This window comes from Gallus gallus, chromosome 11, assembly GCF_016699485.2.
Source record: "Gallus gallus isolate bGalGal1 chromosome 11, bGalGal1.mat.broiler.GRCg7b, whole genome shotgun sequence".
Taxonomy (NCBI): domain Eukaryota; kingdom Metazoa; phylum Chordata; class Aves; order Galliformes; family Phasianidae; genus Gallus; species Gallus gallus.
In genome coordinates this window covers 3,327,718-3,344,520 of record NC_052542.1, presented here as the reverse complement: position 1 = coordinate 3,344,520, position 16,803 = coordinate 3,327,718, and the positions used below count along the sequence as shown (strand labels likewise).

The 16,803-nt window shown below is 41.0% G+C and overlaps 1 long non-coding RNA gene across 1 annotated transcript in view; it reads right to left on the bottom strand.

Annotated features, from left to right (window-relative positions):
- Nucleotides 1–16,750, bottom strand: part of LOC107054270 — a 112,511-nt gene extending 95,761 nt beyond the window's left edge. The window contains exons 1-2 of the long non-coding RNA XR_001468389.4: nt 16,299–16,750; nt 13,726–13,915 (exon numbers count right to left, since the gene is read on the bottom strand). This is a non-coding gene — a long non-coding RNA (uncharacterized LOC107054270). The remainder of the gene's footprint in view (nt 1–13,725; nt 13,916–16,298) is intronic.
- Nucleotides 16,751–16,803: the final 53 nt, after the last annotated feature.

Sequence of the window (16,803 nt, the reverse complement as noted above, 5' to 3'; positions counted from 1 at the left end):
ATTTGCATTCGCTAAATAAAACTATTTGCACTCACTAAATAACTTCAGAGAACTTATTTGCACTAACTGACAAACTACATAACTCCAGAGTTAAGTCTGGATTCAATTAGGAGGAAAATCCCATAACTGGATTCAGGAATGTGAAAAGTTCCTGCAAACACAGGAAAGAATACTCCCCAGATTGAAAGGTTTGTGGATTTTGTAACCTCACAGGGCCTCTGCGTGTGAAAAATGAAAATATTTCTTTTTAAATAATCCTAGTCCTTGAAAAGTTCTGCTCCATAAATTCCAGCCATGCAAAACTAGTTGTGGCCTCTGGAAATTAAAATGGTAATCATAACAAATATTGCTAAAATATATTATGTTTCTGGGGCACACCGGCAGTTTTTAGTGTTCCTGAGAAAACCCTGTGTCCATTCAAAGGCTGTTGCACACAGGCAGTGATGTTCTGAATTCATGGGCATTTTTTCTTTCCTTTTATGAAGCTGAAGTGCTCAAGAATCAAGGGAACACATCCTTTCTCACCTTTTTAAACCTTACAAGTAAGCACTAAGACTAACTCACTTTCCTCATCTCTCTTTGGAATATTGAATTCCTACTCATTAGTACTTTAATCACTGATGGCAAAGGCCATCAGAACCTGAAGAGCTTAAGAACATACATGTTACAGCATGAAATTAGTTGTTCATTTTTGAAATTAACCAGTTCTTCTCACATGTTGAATTGATCCTAATTTCTCTCCTTCAAAAATTAAAGATAATGATTAATACCTTCTGTGTAAGTATACAATGAATCCTGACTAAATACTTCGGTATCTACATGCATAGGTGTCTCAGTGCAGTAAAAGAATCCAGACTGCAAGCTCCATTTTCCTTCCTCAGCATAATACAGCCTCATAGGAAAACCACCTTCCCACATTTCCTAATCAAAATTTTATTAGAAAAAGGACCCTCCTGAGTTTCACACCCTTTGCGGGAATAAAATTTAGTATTGCAAAAACGAAAAATCACCCCAAACAGACCAAAAAAAAAAAAAAAAAAAAAAAAAAGTACTGCTGTTTCCAGGTATACGTGGAATGTCAGATATACCATATGTGGTTAGCAAACTACTCAAGATTTCTACTTAATTTTCTCTTTGAGAAGATCTGTCAGTAAAGTAACTGCAGCAGGTAAAGAAGTCGCCCCCAGAAACAGCCACAATGATCTAATACCTGTACCCTTATAGATAACGTAGCTCCCTTGCTTGCCAATGCTAAAATTCTTAAGAATCATATTCAATTAACAGAGTATGACCTGAATAACCGTGGCACGAGCTGACCTTAATGTAGCCACCACACAGCCCCCTGTGAAAATACCATAGGAACTTCTGCAGAAAGAGAAGTTCCCCTACATTTAATCCCAAGGCCGGCAGCTCATTCAGAAGGGCACTTATGAAGTGTATATGTAGACTAGAAGCATTCCTGAAGTTCAACGAGAGAAAAGCTTTTGCAGTGCAGAGAAGCATCTTTACAATGATTGATGGCTTTAGAGCAAATCGACAGAGAGTAATTGCATTTGATACAGCATCGCTTCTAGCTTGATTTTATATCCAGAGTCAGCATGTAGGCTGCCGTATACAAACATTCGGAAAAAACAAGAGTGATGCTGAAATATTTCAGTTTACGCGAGGCTTCCAGCTAAGCCGGACCCCGAGGCTGGTATCCGCGCGAACGCTGCCGCTCGCAGGCTGCAGCGGGTCACTGCGGCAGGCACGGCGCGGAGCCGCCTGCAGCATGGCCAGCACACCGCGCGGAGCGCAACGAGAGCGCCAGGGCCCGGGAAACAGCTGCATCCCTCGGGCACCTCCTGCGCTGCGAGGGGCTGCCAAGCAGGAGGCTTGCAGGATTTTGTTCTCTTTGTGTCAGTGATTTTGGGGAAGTACCAAGCTATTGAAGAAGATAAAGGGTATTTAGAACATCAAAAGGAAAGCATATTTTGTTGGGAGTAAGTGTGAAAAGGCATTTACAAAGACATCGCTTTAAAGAGAGGGAGAACGGCCACACTGCCTTCCATGACTCTCCTATACACCTCTATATACACTCCATACCCACGCAGGGAAACCGTTTCCCCGAGCTCGCTCCCCTCCCCTGCCCATTTCAGTGACCAGCCGCTCACGCCAAAGCAGGAACGGTATCCAAAGCCGCGCAGCCTACAGCCAGGAGGGGGCGGGGAGGGGCTGAGAGCGGCTGAAGGCATTTCCTCCTTCTAGGAGGTACGGCCCCGCAGCACCGCCTGCCAGCCTGGGGCGCGAAGAGGGTCTGTAGAGAAGCACAGCGTGCTGCCAAGAAACGTCTGCGCTGGCCCACGTCTCAGCAGTGTCTCAGCCAGGCACTATTTATATTCCAGCCCATTATCTCTAGTTGTTCTACCAAACGTGCACGTTAAACTATGTTTTAAACAGACACTACCTAAGTGTAATTGTAAGTGGTCATCTACCCAAGCATAATTCAACATATGAAGCTGATTAGTTCGCTCTAGAATTGGCCTTCCAGAGCTTGCTGGGTTTTGGTTTTTGTTTGTTTTAACAGAGATTTTGGCACGTGACTAGTGTGACCAATTCTCAGCATGGAGAAGAGAGATTTAAGCAGGCCATGCCTTGAAATGGAGCTGCAGCAATGTGATGACTGCTGCACGCTCACTCACACCCCTCCATGCATCTTGGAGAACAGATGAGGACAGGTAGTGCCAATACAGTTTTGGATTAATAACAAAACTCCAGAGCTGCAGGCCAGTTACTTCACAGGATTAACCAAAACATATAGAGGCCATAAGTGAGGATACTGTAAATGGCTGAGTAAATCAGTGTCCTAGAGAAGCAGCCATGTGGTGCATCTCCATAGAGATTATGGTTGTTTCATCCTTGGGAAGCCAGTATTGGCTTCGTCTTCTCAGTGTTGCCCCACCCCATACACTGCTCAGCACTCACCCACGGATCCTATGGGGAAGCAGCTCTTCCTCTGAAACCAAACAGCTGTCCCTGCACTTAGGTAGACTGCAACACTTGAAGCATCACAGAAATACCAAGAGTAATGAATTACTGACAGGATAACATAAATACTCAAGCAGCTCAGAACTTCAAGATGAACTACCTTATTATTAGGGTGGAAATGCAAAGGTCATCTTTCTGCTTTTTATGCAAGAAAAGAAAATCACCAGAAGCATCACAGATGAGGTAACAGATAACATACTATAGACCGAACTACTGGATTCCACTCCAGCATTTGGGCATGTTTCACGCTACTGTGGAAAGTTATCATGATAGAAAATCAATTCAAAGCATGCTCCTGGTAGGCTCTTTACTGCAGCACGTTTGTAAACAAACAGAAATTTAACTATGCTTCTATGGCATTTCTTTATTTAGAGCTGAAGAATACCACTAAATAGTTCCCTCTCATACAGATTAAGCTATTCTCTCTTAGTTTCTAATATCTGTCATGACCTAATCTACATCAGTAAGACACATTCATTTCCCAGATGAAACGGGTACATTCTGTTAACGTTTTGTCAATACCTGGTGGCTATTTGTAAACATACTTACAGTTTACCAGTGTGCAAGGTTCTCTTATTTATTAGGGGAAAAAACACTGACTTAGAATTAAACACCACTGCCTTACATTACAGAAAAAGGTCAGATGTTCTTCCTCTCCATTTGCATGGCACTTTAAAACAACTCCGTTTTCACAATGATGTTGGGGAAGGAAGGGTTAAAGTGAAGGTGTTCCCCCCACCAAGTTCTTTAGAATAGCACGTACCCATTTCAATATAAACATGCTTCCTGAAATTCTAATTTACTTGTGCTGAGTATTGGTTCTATAGCTTTTGCACATGAAGGAATGTTGAGATAATTTAGCCTGAACTCCTTCACCAACTCCTCAAATTTCAGCCACTGAGTAGTATGTTGTTGTCACTTTTAGATAAGGGATAACTCTTGATTTCAAGCCTATAAAATGTCAAGAATTTACCACATCCCATGACTGTTCTTCTAAGCAGCTCTGTTTCCGCAATGCCATGAACAACAGCTTAGTTTTTTTATCCAACATAAAGGATATGAAGAAACCACAGGACGTGACTGGGTTCCAAATCATGCTGTTTATGAAGTATGTGTAAACATACAAACCCTGGTAGCTGAGCATCTATCCAAAGCTCTGTATCAAATCTCAGCAGCTTAAGAGTTATGCTGCTTATACAGAATTTCATTTCCAGTATTGACTTTGCTCTCAATGAATTCCTCTATAACACCCCTTTTCCCTTCCATAAAATTGTCAGCAGATGCATCTCAAAACACACTTCACATTAGTTGGTTGTTGGCAACTTTATTTTATAGTATTGGCTAACTCAGGTTCTCAGTGGTGCCTTAAGCAGAAGCTGCATCTTCCTGGAACCAAAGACTGAACAAAGCTAACTTCACATTCTCAGCTGAGGGAGTGGGGGGAAGGGAAAGAGGCAGATGAAAAAAAGAAAAGAACACTTCTACAAATCATCACCACAGTTACCAAACTACAGTGCTTCTTTCTCCCCTTTATATGCAGTTTGACTTCTGGCAGCTGAGCTGTGCTCTCAGACCACAAAGTAATTGTATTTTGGTGCATTATGTACATGTTAGAGATAGACTACAGCATAGCATTATGTTTTATGGCATCATGCTCTCTGTTATTCAGATTTAGTTTATGCTACCTTAACAATACTACCACTGAACTAATTAATCCTCAGGGCATATCTGGGGAGTTTGCTGTGGAGCTGAGGAGTCTGAGATGTCTGCTAATCTTCAAGACTTGTGTGGCAAGCCATGGGCAGGGCATGGTAGAAGGGGTCACAATCATCACCTCTCCAGAAAATAATGGGATTTATTCCACAAATTCAGCATCTGTGGCAGTATGTTCTAACTTATTACACAAGGCATTCCCAAGTAGAAGACAATCAATCCAGCATGCAACAGTGCAGCTCAAGATAGCAGTCAGCTTCTTCTTTATTTCAGCAAGAATTCTACCCATTCTGTACCATAGAAATACTTAGTGGCATTTGATCAGCCCACTGTGTCACAGGACATCAGCAATTATTCACATTGTTGGTTTTTTTTAAATGAAGCACAATAAGCTGAAATGTTATTGCATGACTGCAAGCTAAGATCCCTGACTTTTCTTGTAAAAGTTCCTTAAACATGATTAGTTTCCCTTCTTTGATATTTCAAACTTGGCCAGAAACCTCATGCTCAGCTTTGCTATGACAGAGGAATTTCCCTATACTTGGGAGAAGCTCTGCAGTTCAGGCTATCCAGGCATATTTAGAGGTCCTGACATGCACTTGAATTTAAACATGCAAAGACAGAATGTTTGCTTTCAGATGGAGAACAAGAAGCTGAAATCTCAAAAAATAACCTGAGACTTCTCCAGTGTTTCCATTCCTCCTTCACTCAACTTCATTCTTCTACAATTACATGCAATCTGCCTTAGGTCTGTGTGAAAAACAAGCCACTTGGCTTTCATGGATAGGCACTGGCACAATGAAATAGATTTGCTAAACCAGCTTGGGAATCAATCCAACCGCCTCAAAAAAATACTGTCAGATTTTAGAAAATGACAACTCCAGGCTTTTTCAGTCCCTGAATAACACAGGTAGCAATGTTATTATTATTATTATTATTATTATTATTATTATTATTATTATACTAGCTTAGTGTTTTTCTTTGCAAAGAATAAGAAGGGGAAAAGAGCTCGTCTTAACAGATAAAGGTTGTCTCAAATTTGCAAAATTACACAAAAACTCTCAGATGCCATGCAGAGGATGGCAGTACAAAAGCACAAGCTGAATATAAAGCTAAAATTGAGATCATGCCCTTCATTCTGAAAGTATTATTCAAGTGATATTTCTGCAAAGGAAGGCATCACAGATTAGCCCTGTTAAACTCTGTCCTCTTGTCATCCCACCTGCTCCTTCAGTTGACCCTTAAGAGATCTAAGTGAAGCATATGGAGATGACTGCCAGAGAAAATTAGCTTGCAAGAGAGAAAATTATATTTGCAAACATTTAAAATATATCTGCAACTGTTCTACAGATGTTCCAAGGTTGTTAGCTTGATTTCTTGGGAAACCAAAATCTGTGACCGAGAAAGTTCAGTAGAGTTATTGAGGGAGATTTCAGACAAGGACAATGCTGGCCTTGCATTTAGAAAAGAAGGTCCTTTGACACCAGAGGTAGCGAGCACTGAAACACATCTGGCAGCGAAGCATTAACACCTCCAGCACCCAATGTGAATGCATTAATGATTACAGTAACCCTTGCCACCCTCTGAGCAGCATTCTAAGTGATACTTCGAGTAAAGCAAGTGGATAAAAATGCTATCAAGGAAAACATGAATAGAAAGCATTCTAATGGAAAAACTTAAGTGCCTTTTACTAAGGTGTGATAAGCACTCAGACATAAATCTTGTGCCATACCACATCTGCTAAAAGTGAGGCTATAAAATCTAGAGTAAGACATAAAAAAAAAAAAAAAAAAAAAAAAAAAAAGGAGGCTAAATGGGCTTATTAGTGTCCTTTAGAAGGTATTGGCTTCCTCCCTTCTCTCATTGTCAAACCTTGAAGGCACATAAAAACTTACTGAAGATAATTCTCTATGGCATTTTTGCTCTATGGCCATGAATGGCAACCCAACGAGCACAGAGATTTCAGATACTGAATTCTATAACTCATGGCCTGAACTGTGTTTTAGCTTGCTTGTAGGGATTTACCACTGTGGCGAGAATACATTTTTTAAAGAAAAGGCAAACATTCCTATTTACATAGAAAACATAATTCCCTGCCTCCTGAAACGCAAGCTCTTAAGAAAAGTGTTTATTGAAATCTAAATATAATAAGGCAGGGTTCAGTAGATTGCAGATGAATATGTCAGCATGTTTTCCTTGAGAGGTTCTTTGTTTTGCTTTATCATTTTTGACACTTCATATAGCAATTTATGAGCTTGTGCAGAACACCACTTTTACCAGAGTAGCACAAATCACAGGAGTGGGGGAGGTTCGTGCTAAACATTATTAAAAGATCTTCCTTTCCAAAATAAGAAATGAATGCAAAGGTATAAAACCATCTGGAAACACAAATCCTTTAAAAAACATCAGAAACGAGGGATACTCTGATATTTAATAAGAAAGTCACCTGTACACCAGTCCAAGTCCTACTTATGATATGGGTCTTCAATGGTCAGATGAGACACTGCACCCAGATTTAACAAGACAGTACACAGATTTTAGAAAAACTTTCTGGATTTGTCAGTCATCTGTATGTGAGAAGAATCCAGCTGACATTGTTAAAGTACAGCTTTGCAGGTCCAATTCCAAGGAGTCAGAAGCCCCCATACCGAAGTCAAAAACAGATTTTAAATATTTACATTAATATTCACTTTCATAGCAACACTGAGATTAACATTACTTTTAAATCATGACAAAGGCAGCTTCTGGAAGTGATTTGTTGCTCTGCCTCTCCAGCCCATTTGGTGACTGCTTTGATATATAAATTGTTTGCAGATCTACATACCCTGAAATTCTTCAGAGCAAAAGCCATGCTTCTTGTTTGACTTAACTGTCAGAGACATACCCCAATTATCAATACATATTAAACTACACTATGTTGGGATACATTCCTACAGATTGTTTTGTTGTTGTTGTTTTTATTATTTCCTCTTCTTTTCTTTCTGTTGAGTTTCTCCCCATCTACCATTGCTTTCAATTTCTACATCAATGGTGCACAGTATTTGTAACTCCTTTCATGGATCCTATGATCTATTTTAACTGCATACATCCTTTTAAATTACCTTTTCCTTTGCTCAATTAACATACTTCCATCTTATGTCCACTTACTGCCAAAAATCTCTATAGGCTGTTCAAGTGTTCTTCATTTTGTGTGTTTTTAATTTGGAAACAGCACTAAAGAGAGCAGTCTCCTTCAAATTCTGGCTTAATAAAACCCTGAGTAATTAACTAACATATTGAGCTCTACTGCACCACTGGACTACTGGAGTGAGGACTGGCACTGCATAACATAGCTCTTCAGAAATCCTAGATGTTTTGCTTTGGAAAGTCTTTTATTTACCTAAAGCTTCCTGATAAATGGCTGGATCATCTTCAAGCTGAAATCAGTGACAGAATTGCCCCTGACTGCACTAAGAACAAGGTTCCAACACCACCAACCCAAGGCTTCATGATTTTCAATGGCTTCTGTACAAATTGCAGGCATTAAGAAATGTGTCTCCACCTCAAAATTAAATCCTTTGGGTGTGCAGCAGTAGATAAAACCACTTTGCACTGAGATAGCACTTTCTGTTTCAATGCATTTTTACAATTGATTATGCCTTTGAATCCCTTCTGCAAGATAGCAACATCGTACTGGAAAACCAGCACAGAGATGCTGCCATTTACCCAGTGAAGCATGGGTGAAATTCCAACACCCAGCCCCTGTGGGTCTGTGCCCCTTTGCTGTTGGGAAGTCTGTTATGTGCTGACAGCAAAATTCTAGCCTGGACCCTATATAACATATTTTCCTTTCACCCCTTAATTATAGTTACAGTATCTTACTCTTCTAGATTCCTCAAGTGAGTTGGTTGGAAATACTTGCTCTTGCTTCTTCCTCTTTCAATACTAAATTTCTGTTAAATATACAGAAAGAGCTGGCCTATTTGCATACTTGATCCCCTACACTTAGAACTTTAAAAATGACAAAAATATGCATCTTTCTGACATGTGGATGGAGTTCTGCAGGGCATATATGGGTAAGAGGGCTTTGTTTTCCTTAGCTGGATACACACGAGCTATACATTACAGTGAGGCACTTTATATTTACAACTGAACTTGCCTTATTTGGACTTCCATATCCTCAGATGCAGAGCAGAGTTGTGACTGCATCTGCCAACAAGTTATGGTGTGGTGAGGAAGCACACAGAACTCTGCTGCTTTCTGGAGGAAATCTGCTGGTAAACCAACAAGCAGTCATATATTTCTGTTGTATAATTTTGGTTTTAACTAAAATGGCCAAAATGCCTGACCATACTGAGAGAATCTCTGTGAAGCAGCTCATGTTTAAAGTGGAGTTTATGAGCTTCTGTCTGTGACAAGGCAGCCATTGAAACCCTTTGGCTCTGAAGTCGAGAAAATACAGTGAAGACGCCATATGCTTTGTCTGGTGATTAGGAAAGAAAATGAGAAGACTAATTTCACTTAATTAAGTGAAAGAGAGCAAGTGAGGCCAGAGCTTTCTCCCCAAAACTCCTCTCTGCTTCTCTTCTAAGCACTGCTCATTGCGTAGGCACTTACCTTTTGCACTGCAGTTATTAGTAGTGCAGTATTGGTGCTATGCTCAAGGGCAACTCTGCCCTTGCAGCATGCAGTCCCTGCAGAAACTAGGGCTGAGGATGGGGAAGACAGTCAACAAAGGTTTTTACAGGCTGTTATTACAGGATAATAATAAAAGCGAAAAGCTAGGAGTTAGCCCCGCTTTCTAGTGGCTCCCTTCTAACACAGTCCTGAAGTAATCAGACTCGTCAAGGGGCCAGGCAAGCCTCTGGATTCCTGCAACCAAAGACTACTAAAAGCTGTTGAAAGGCAATATAAAAGTGTCTTAGTTTCAGCCATCTGAGACAGACCTAGAACTCTATTCAGACTGTTGTTTCAAGAGCCATGGGTTTGTCTTACCACTTAAAGGATATATTGGAAGTCACATCATTTGAGGCACTGAAACTCAGCTGGAGCCTCAAGCAAATGTCTGTGTGCTGCTAGAGAGTTTGGACATTTCTTTATTTTTCATATTAGGACACAGCGAGAGTATTCTTCAGAGACCGTACTGTACTGTAAATTATTAAGAATTGTTCTAATACTGACAGCTTAAAAATTGCATGAGCTGGGTTGTTAGAACTGAAATCCAGCTCCTTCAAATAAATGAGCTGGAGAAAACACTCCAATAACATCAGCAGAGACATAAAGTAATTTACTATACTGAACCAATTCTTTCTTTTTTTCCCCCCATTATTCATTAATCTACATAAAATTCCTGAATCTATTTTACTGTACAGCATAGAACAGAAACTACTGCAGGGAGATAAAGTGAATAAATCTACCTATTTAAAAGGATAATGTCAATAAAAAACATGTTAATAAAATTATCTACATAAAAAGAGAAATCACGGTGCTTACAGCAGTTTCCCATACCAATATTTTCAACACATCAAGGCTTAAAGTTGTGGTCCTTGTATTTAGGTGAAATATCATTGCATTTAAGTGAGAGTTTTAACAGAAGAGATGCTTTCATAGAACCACAGAATCACCAAGTTTGGGAAAGACCCACAGGATCACCCAGTCCAACCATCCACGCATCACCAATAGTTCTCATTAAACCATGTCCCTCAACACAATGTCCAAACGTTCCTTGAACACCTCCAGGGTTGGTGACTCCACCACCTCCCTGGGCAGCCCATTCCAGGGCCTTTGACTGAGGCAAAGAATCAAAGTTAATAAACTGAGAATTCTGACTTCCCAGGACTGTTTCACTGTGAGGAAGAAATAAAACAGCAAGGTTTAGGATATGGGAAACTCTCAAAGTATACTGAAAATCACATTATTTGAGGCATGTGACATTAATCTGAATGTAATCCGTGTAGTATACCACGAAGAAAACATTTGTAGTGGGGGCAATCCTCTAAATAACTTGTCCACATGTAGTTTGTAGTGCCAGTAGGATCTACAGTGGCGTGAAATGATCTGAGCCTAGCCTGGACTTCCCATAAAACAAAAGAAAAGGTGTCACAATATTTTAATATGCATCTCTCTATCTATCAGTTATCAGACAGCAAGATGCTTGTGATGACATTTTACAGTAACTACTGATCACTTAATACAGAGACTGAGTAAAGATGACTTGGGATTTATTGCCCTCTTGTGGATAGGAAAAAAGCTGCAGTCTTTCAGAAAATGCGTGTGCAGTTCTTAGTGCTAATGAATCCTGTGGTAAAAATACAGCTGTACATTAAAGATACATTTGGGTAGATCCAAGGGCCTACCTTTAACAATTAAAAGGCTGCCATCAGCTTCCTCTTAAACTTGGTCTGCAATGTAACTGTAAGCTTTCCCATGCAGGCACAGGCCCTTCTTAAGTGCACGCACAGTGCATCCCCTGTGTTAATACAAATTAATTCCACTTTGCTATCAACACACCTAGTAACAAGATGGCTTTTTCCAGTAGTTCTTCAACAAAGAAATTTTACCAAAACTTTCTCCTGAGATTATTATCAAGCTCTAGTATCAATAAGCCAACTGCCATTTAATCATGAACAACTCTCTTTATACAGAAGCAGGAATAACAGTTTTACAGTAATTTAAGAACTTAAGTCTTGGCAATGATGCCTTCTTTAATTTATATTAAACAAAGCATAAATCCTATCCAAATGAAGGCATCCCCAAGTCCTGCTAGCACAACATATTAACTACTTCCACAGAAAGCTCTGTGTTACTACCACTTAGCATGATAAATATTTAAAGCAATACTGCAGTAGAGAATACAAATTCACCTATGACTTTCCTGTTCTTCATATTGACACTTAACAAACACAGCTTTATAGCTACTATATTTAAATACAATTAGTTCCATACATTTCCAGCTTAATAAGAAATAATACATATTCATTTCTGCTCATTAACAGTCAGTATATAATTCATAGCTAATGAACATTCAATTATGTTCCCTGAATACATTGTGGGATAAATTCTCTTTTTGTTGCTCATATCAGTTCACTTCAATTCAGTTGCTTCTAATTAAAATTCTTTTGCCTCATGTAGACAAAACTGGGTTTCTTTTAGTCCCTGGAGACTTCTTTAAGAGTTGTTTTATCTTTATGTACAGTCAGCTCCCTAATTAATGCTTTAAATATGGTAAACTTTACTGAGGCTCCTGGGTTCAGTTCAAAGGGAAAAAAAAAACAGTTAATTTTATATCTCATTCTCACGCAATTCTCTGGAGTCTCTCTTTTTCTTGTAAATCTACTTTTTTCTTTTGTTTTCAAGTGAATTCAATAATCAGGGAAGGTACTAGTCTGAAAGCACTGGGAGTTGGAGCTCCCCCATCATTAGTCCAGAGCTTTCCTTACCCAGAGAAATAGAAGAGAAATTCTTGTCAAGTTGTCCAGTTTTGCAGCCACCACAGGTGAGGAAATTTTACAGGATTCTCCAAGGGGACAGCCCCAGTGGATTACCTGAGATAAATACTACCTTTAATTTCAGACAGCATCAGCAAGACACAGTGTTAATGTATTTTTCCCTTGTTAACTGAGCTAGCTCAGCAATCTGTCTGCCAGACTAGGACCTAAAATCTAACACAAGTCCTACTTACTTCACCAGGATGAACAACATGCAAGTTAAGCATTTATTCAAGTGCCTGCCTTTGTGCAGGACATTATCAAGTAAAACTTGCAAACTGAAGTGGCTAGGTTCTCGCCTCTGATATTACTTGTCTTCCATCAGTTAAGCAATGTCAGAAAAAGGAATTCAGTAGATGCAGCTTCAGGAAACTCTTAGCATGAAGCTTCTTTCTCTGATGTAGCATACCAGGACATACGCTTGGATTATTTTACGTGTATTAGGGAATGGGCTGGACTCCCATACTTAAGACTGGGTATAGCAACTTCCCATTAATAAAAACAGCTATGAACAACTCTCAAATGTAATGAATCACTTGAAAACTTACCAGACAAACAAACATTGTATGAACCCTACAGGCACCAGTATAAGGGGTATAATACTAGCACAGAAAGTCTAACATTTAGGGAACAAGGGGAAGTAGAAGAGAAAGGAATTCCTGTAAGAGAATACATTAAGTAATATCCAGGAGGCATGTTAGCTTTAGAGGTGTTTCAGTTACATTTAACATTAAACAAAAACCCAAAGATACATTTATCTCTGCAACTGACTTGAAAAGAGAAAAGCAAAGCATGGGGTGGTTGTGTATACATGCATGCACATGCATGCATGCGTTTCCTTGGATGGATTATGCATGCCTGCCACTACAGCCTCTGGTCCACAATTACTTGAGCACTGTGAAGGAACAGGCCAGAACTGCTTCCATTGTTTACAGTGACACAGAAACAATGAAAACATGAAAGACATGCAGAGCTAGATTCTCAGCAGCCTGAAATCAATTGATGAAGCCCAAACAAATTACACTGTCTGTTATCTGGCCCGCTGAACATTCCCATGGATGGCATTTTTTACTGAGTGTTAAATAGGTATTAGTTAAAGAGACTGTTAAGTAATGTTTGTTTCAGTTCCCTTCTACAATAACATTTTCACTACAGTATACCATTTAATTAGTTTTTTATCAGTACAGAACTTGAAAGAGTGATTTTGATTCCTCATCCATGGTAAGTATGTTGTTTACTATTGCAGCTGCTATTAACTACATGACAGGCCACGTTTACCCCGTGGACATCACTGAGGAGACAAGCATGTCCACACTGCTTAGCACTGAGTTTGGGTTTCCTTGGAGACTCACGCTAGCTTTCTGATTCTCAGATACAATTACCAAAAAAGTCTGTGGCTTTTTAGTTTAAAATATCTGTGGCATCCTGACTATTATCCAGTGCTATTAACATAAGCAAGTTACAGAGGTTGTGTGTTGTATGGATAAGGCATGAAGACCTCTGAGAATATATGACTTACCAGGATAATACTGGAATGATGTCTCAGGTGAAGAAAGACAAACTCGATGTGACTTGCCGTTCATGCTATTTGGCTTCACTGGACACTGGAGAAAACATCTGCCATCTGTACCCAGATTTTCTCTTGGAAGGGATCAGTAGGCATTGCTAGGAGGGGAGCAGAGAATGAACTGGCATTAGTGGATCATGACCTGCAAAGAAAGAAAGGATAAGTTAAACTGACAGCGAAAACACACTAGGAATCTATTTCTGATTTCATACCCATTATGTAAAAGTAGTTCACGATTAATACCACAGAAAGTAAGACAATAATCAGGACGACACTTGGCATGAATAAGTTTTGTAGCTATTCCTCGACGAAGGGTCGTGCTTTTCCTCACTCGTACTTCAGATCCTGCCCTCAGTTTTCTGTGCAGCGGCATTACACGATTGTGGCCACAAGGGGGGGAATGTTCGTCAAAAGCAAGCAGGGAGCAACTCAATTCGAACACGAGGCGGGATTTCCATTTCTATGTCAAAAAAAATGCCTTCGTGAGTGTTTTGTAAATTAACACAACGAGCCCAATTGAAGAATTAAATATGAAAATGCTAAAAAGGGAAACTTCGTAGCTTCTGGCTCGATTTGGGATTGGTAGCAGAAGATTTAGAGTGCATGCTGAAGCTACGCATGCTAGAGAGCCTCATTTTACAGTACAAGACGATATGGGGTAAAGCACCTTAGGGAGAGCATCTGCCTTCCTAGGGACCTGCAGAGATAAAGGTGGGCATAGGTTCAAACACACACACACACACACACACATACACACACACACACAACAACAACAAAAACTAACTGGCAGCAAGCTAATGTTCCCATCTTGCCAGCCTGTAGTGTCCCATGCACGTTCTGTTGAAGCAATGTTACTGAAATGATTACAGAAATCAGTTTCATAGTTGTGTTTTGTATTGGAGGAACTTGAACCAAGTCCATTCTACCATAGACTGGAAGACCAGAAAGGAATTATTAAAGAGTGACTGACGTCAGTTTAAGCAAAGGATCACACATTTTTCTTGCACTGTTCATACCTTGTCATCAGTGAAGGTAAGCCTTTTTGGTGACACTATGGCTAATCAGCCTTAGATAAGTAAAAATTTATAATCAGTACAACTGTCTTTTAACAAATGTACCATTACCAGAAACAGATTCTTCTACATAATAAAAGCATCATGTTTGTAAAACTAGATGCTTTAGTATTCCCAGGTTCTAGAGGTAAGATCATTATCACCATTTAATAAGGACAAATGCAATGTCTTATTCTTAGAACTTCACATTTTAAATGACAAGTAATTGTGCAGAAATGTATCTAAGTGTTATCATGAATCACAGTGTGAGTCACAGAGCCAGGGTAGTGAGATAAAAGCAGATACTGTATGGGGATATATAAACTTGTCAGAAAGTAATCCTTCCTGCCCAACCACCAGCACTGGTCAGTCCTCCTGGGGAGGAGTTCTTCCAGTTTAAGCACCTCAAGAAAGGTCTGGAGAAAAGCCAGAGAGAATCATCACAAATACTCAGATCTTTATAAACTATGACCTGGGAGAGAAAACCTGAAAGCACTCAACTGTTGAGTGTAGTGAAGACTTGAAAGAATCGTGAAAGCACTGTAAGAGTGTGCAAAAAGTAGCTGCAAAGAAGAAAGGGAACAGTTCACATCCACCAAGAATGGATATAAATTGCAGAAAGGCTCTACTCAGAAAACATATTTGTATATATGGGAACAGATTGGCTGGGAAAGCTGTAGGATTTTAGAAAGAGCTTGTACAGTGATCTGTTATCAGAGGCAGAAGTGAGCCTTCTTCTCTGCGGTTCCCCCAGCCTTACTTTCCACGCAGCGCTGGTTCCAAGGACCAGTGGGCACTTGGTGACCCTGGAAACCTGCCAAGAGAAATCCTCCACTCACCACATTTCTGTGCTACACAGGCTCCAGTTAACCCACGGATATCATTAGGACTACTCCTTCAGCACACGCAGTTCAAACCACGAATAATTCTTAGTATTTACTAATTCTGTTTGGTGGAAGCAGTCATGGCAAACCAGGAACTGAACCATAAGATTTATGTGCTATTTTTACAGCAATACGAATAGTTCAGCAACAGATTGACATGAGAGGAAGTGTCAGTGTTCTCACTGAAGAACAGACATGAGATAGAACAGAATGCCATAGCAAAACACAGTGCCTGAATAGATGCCATTTTTAAGACCAGGCCTGAGAGCAGAGCTCCACAGACAGCCAGCCTGGTGGTTCATCCACATCAGCAGATCAGCGTGTGAACCCAAGCACTTGTTTCCTAACAGCGGTCAGGCTGAAAGTTCCTTTAGCAGAGGAAGTAGAAGCAGCGTAGGGTGCAAAGAAAGGCACGCGATGGGAAAGAAGGCTCCGTGTAGCAGGGCTCTTCCACAGCTTCTGAGCCTAATCCAGCCCCGCGGCCAGCCCTGCTCCTAGGCCACCCTGCAGGCATTGTTGCATGGCGTGACCCGGGGCCAGCTGTGTGAGCCGAGCTTCTGTACAGATCGCCCTCGGTGGATCTCCGTACCTTATGTCTCACACCCAGGGCTCCAGAACGGCTCTCCACAGCATAGAAGTGCATTCTTCAGTTGTACACCATGAAATGTGAATCTGCCTCTTATCTCTCACATCCCAGCCCTCGTGGAACGCTGAGCACCGCTCGTGCTCACTAACAGGGAACGCCCGGGCTCACCCTGCGCCAATCACCGCCTCAGCACCCAGCGCTGCGATGCCGACATCAAGAACGAGAGCTAAGGGGAAGGCGGGTGCTGGGCTACAGCTCTACACCCGTCCCGACCCCGGGGAGCAGCGAAAGACGAGAAGAAAACGCCGAGCGCTCCCGGTACCCGCCCAGCAGCTCGCGCCTCAGGAGGCGCGCGGGACCGGGCGCATACCTAACGGCTCCCTGGGCTCGAGCTATTACGAGCGGCCCGCGGCGCCTTAGAGCGCGCCTCGCGTCGGGCCCATGCTGGGCGGGGCAGGGCCGGCAGCACCAGGCACGGCTGTGGCGCCCCCCAACCGGCGGCTCATGC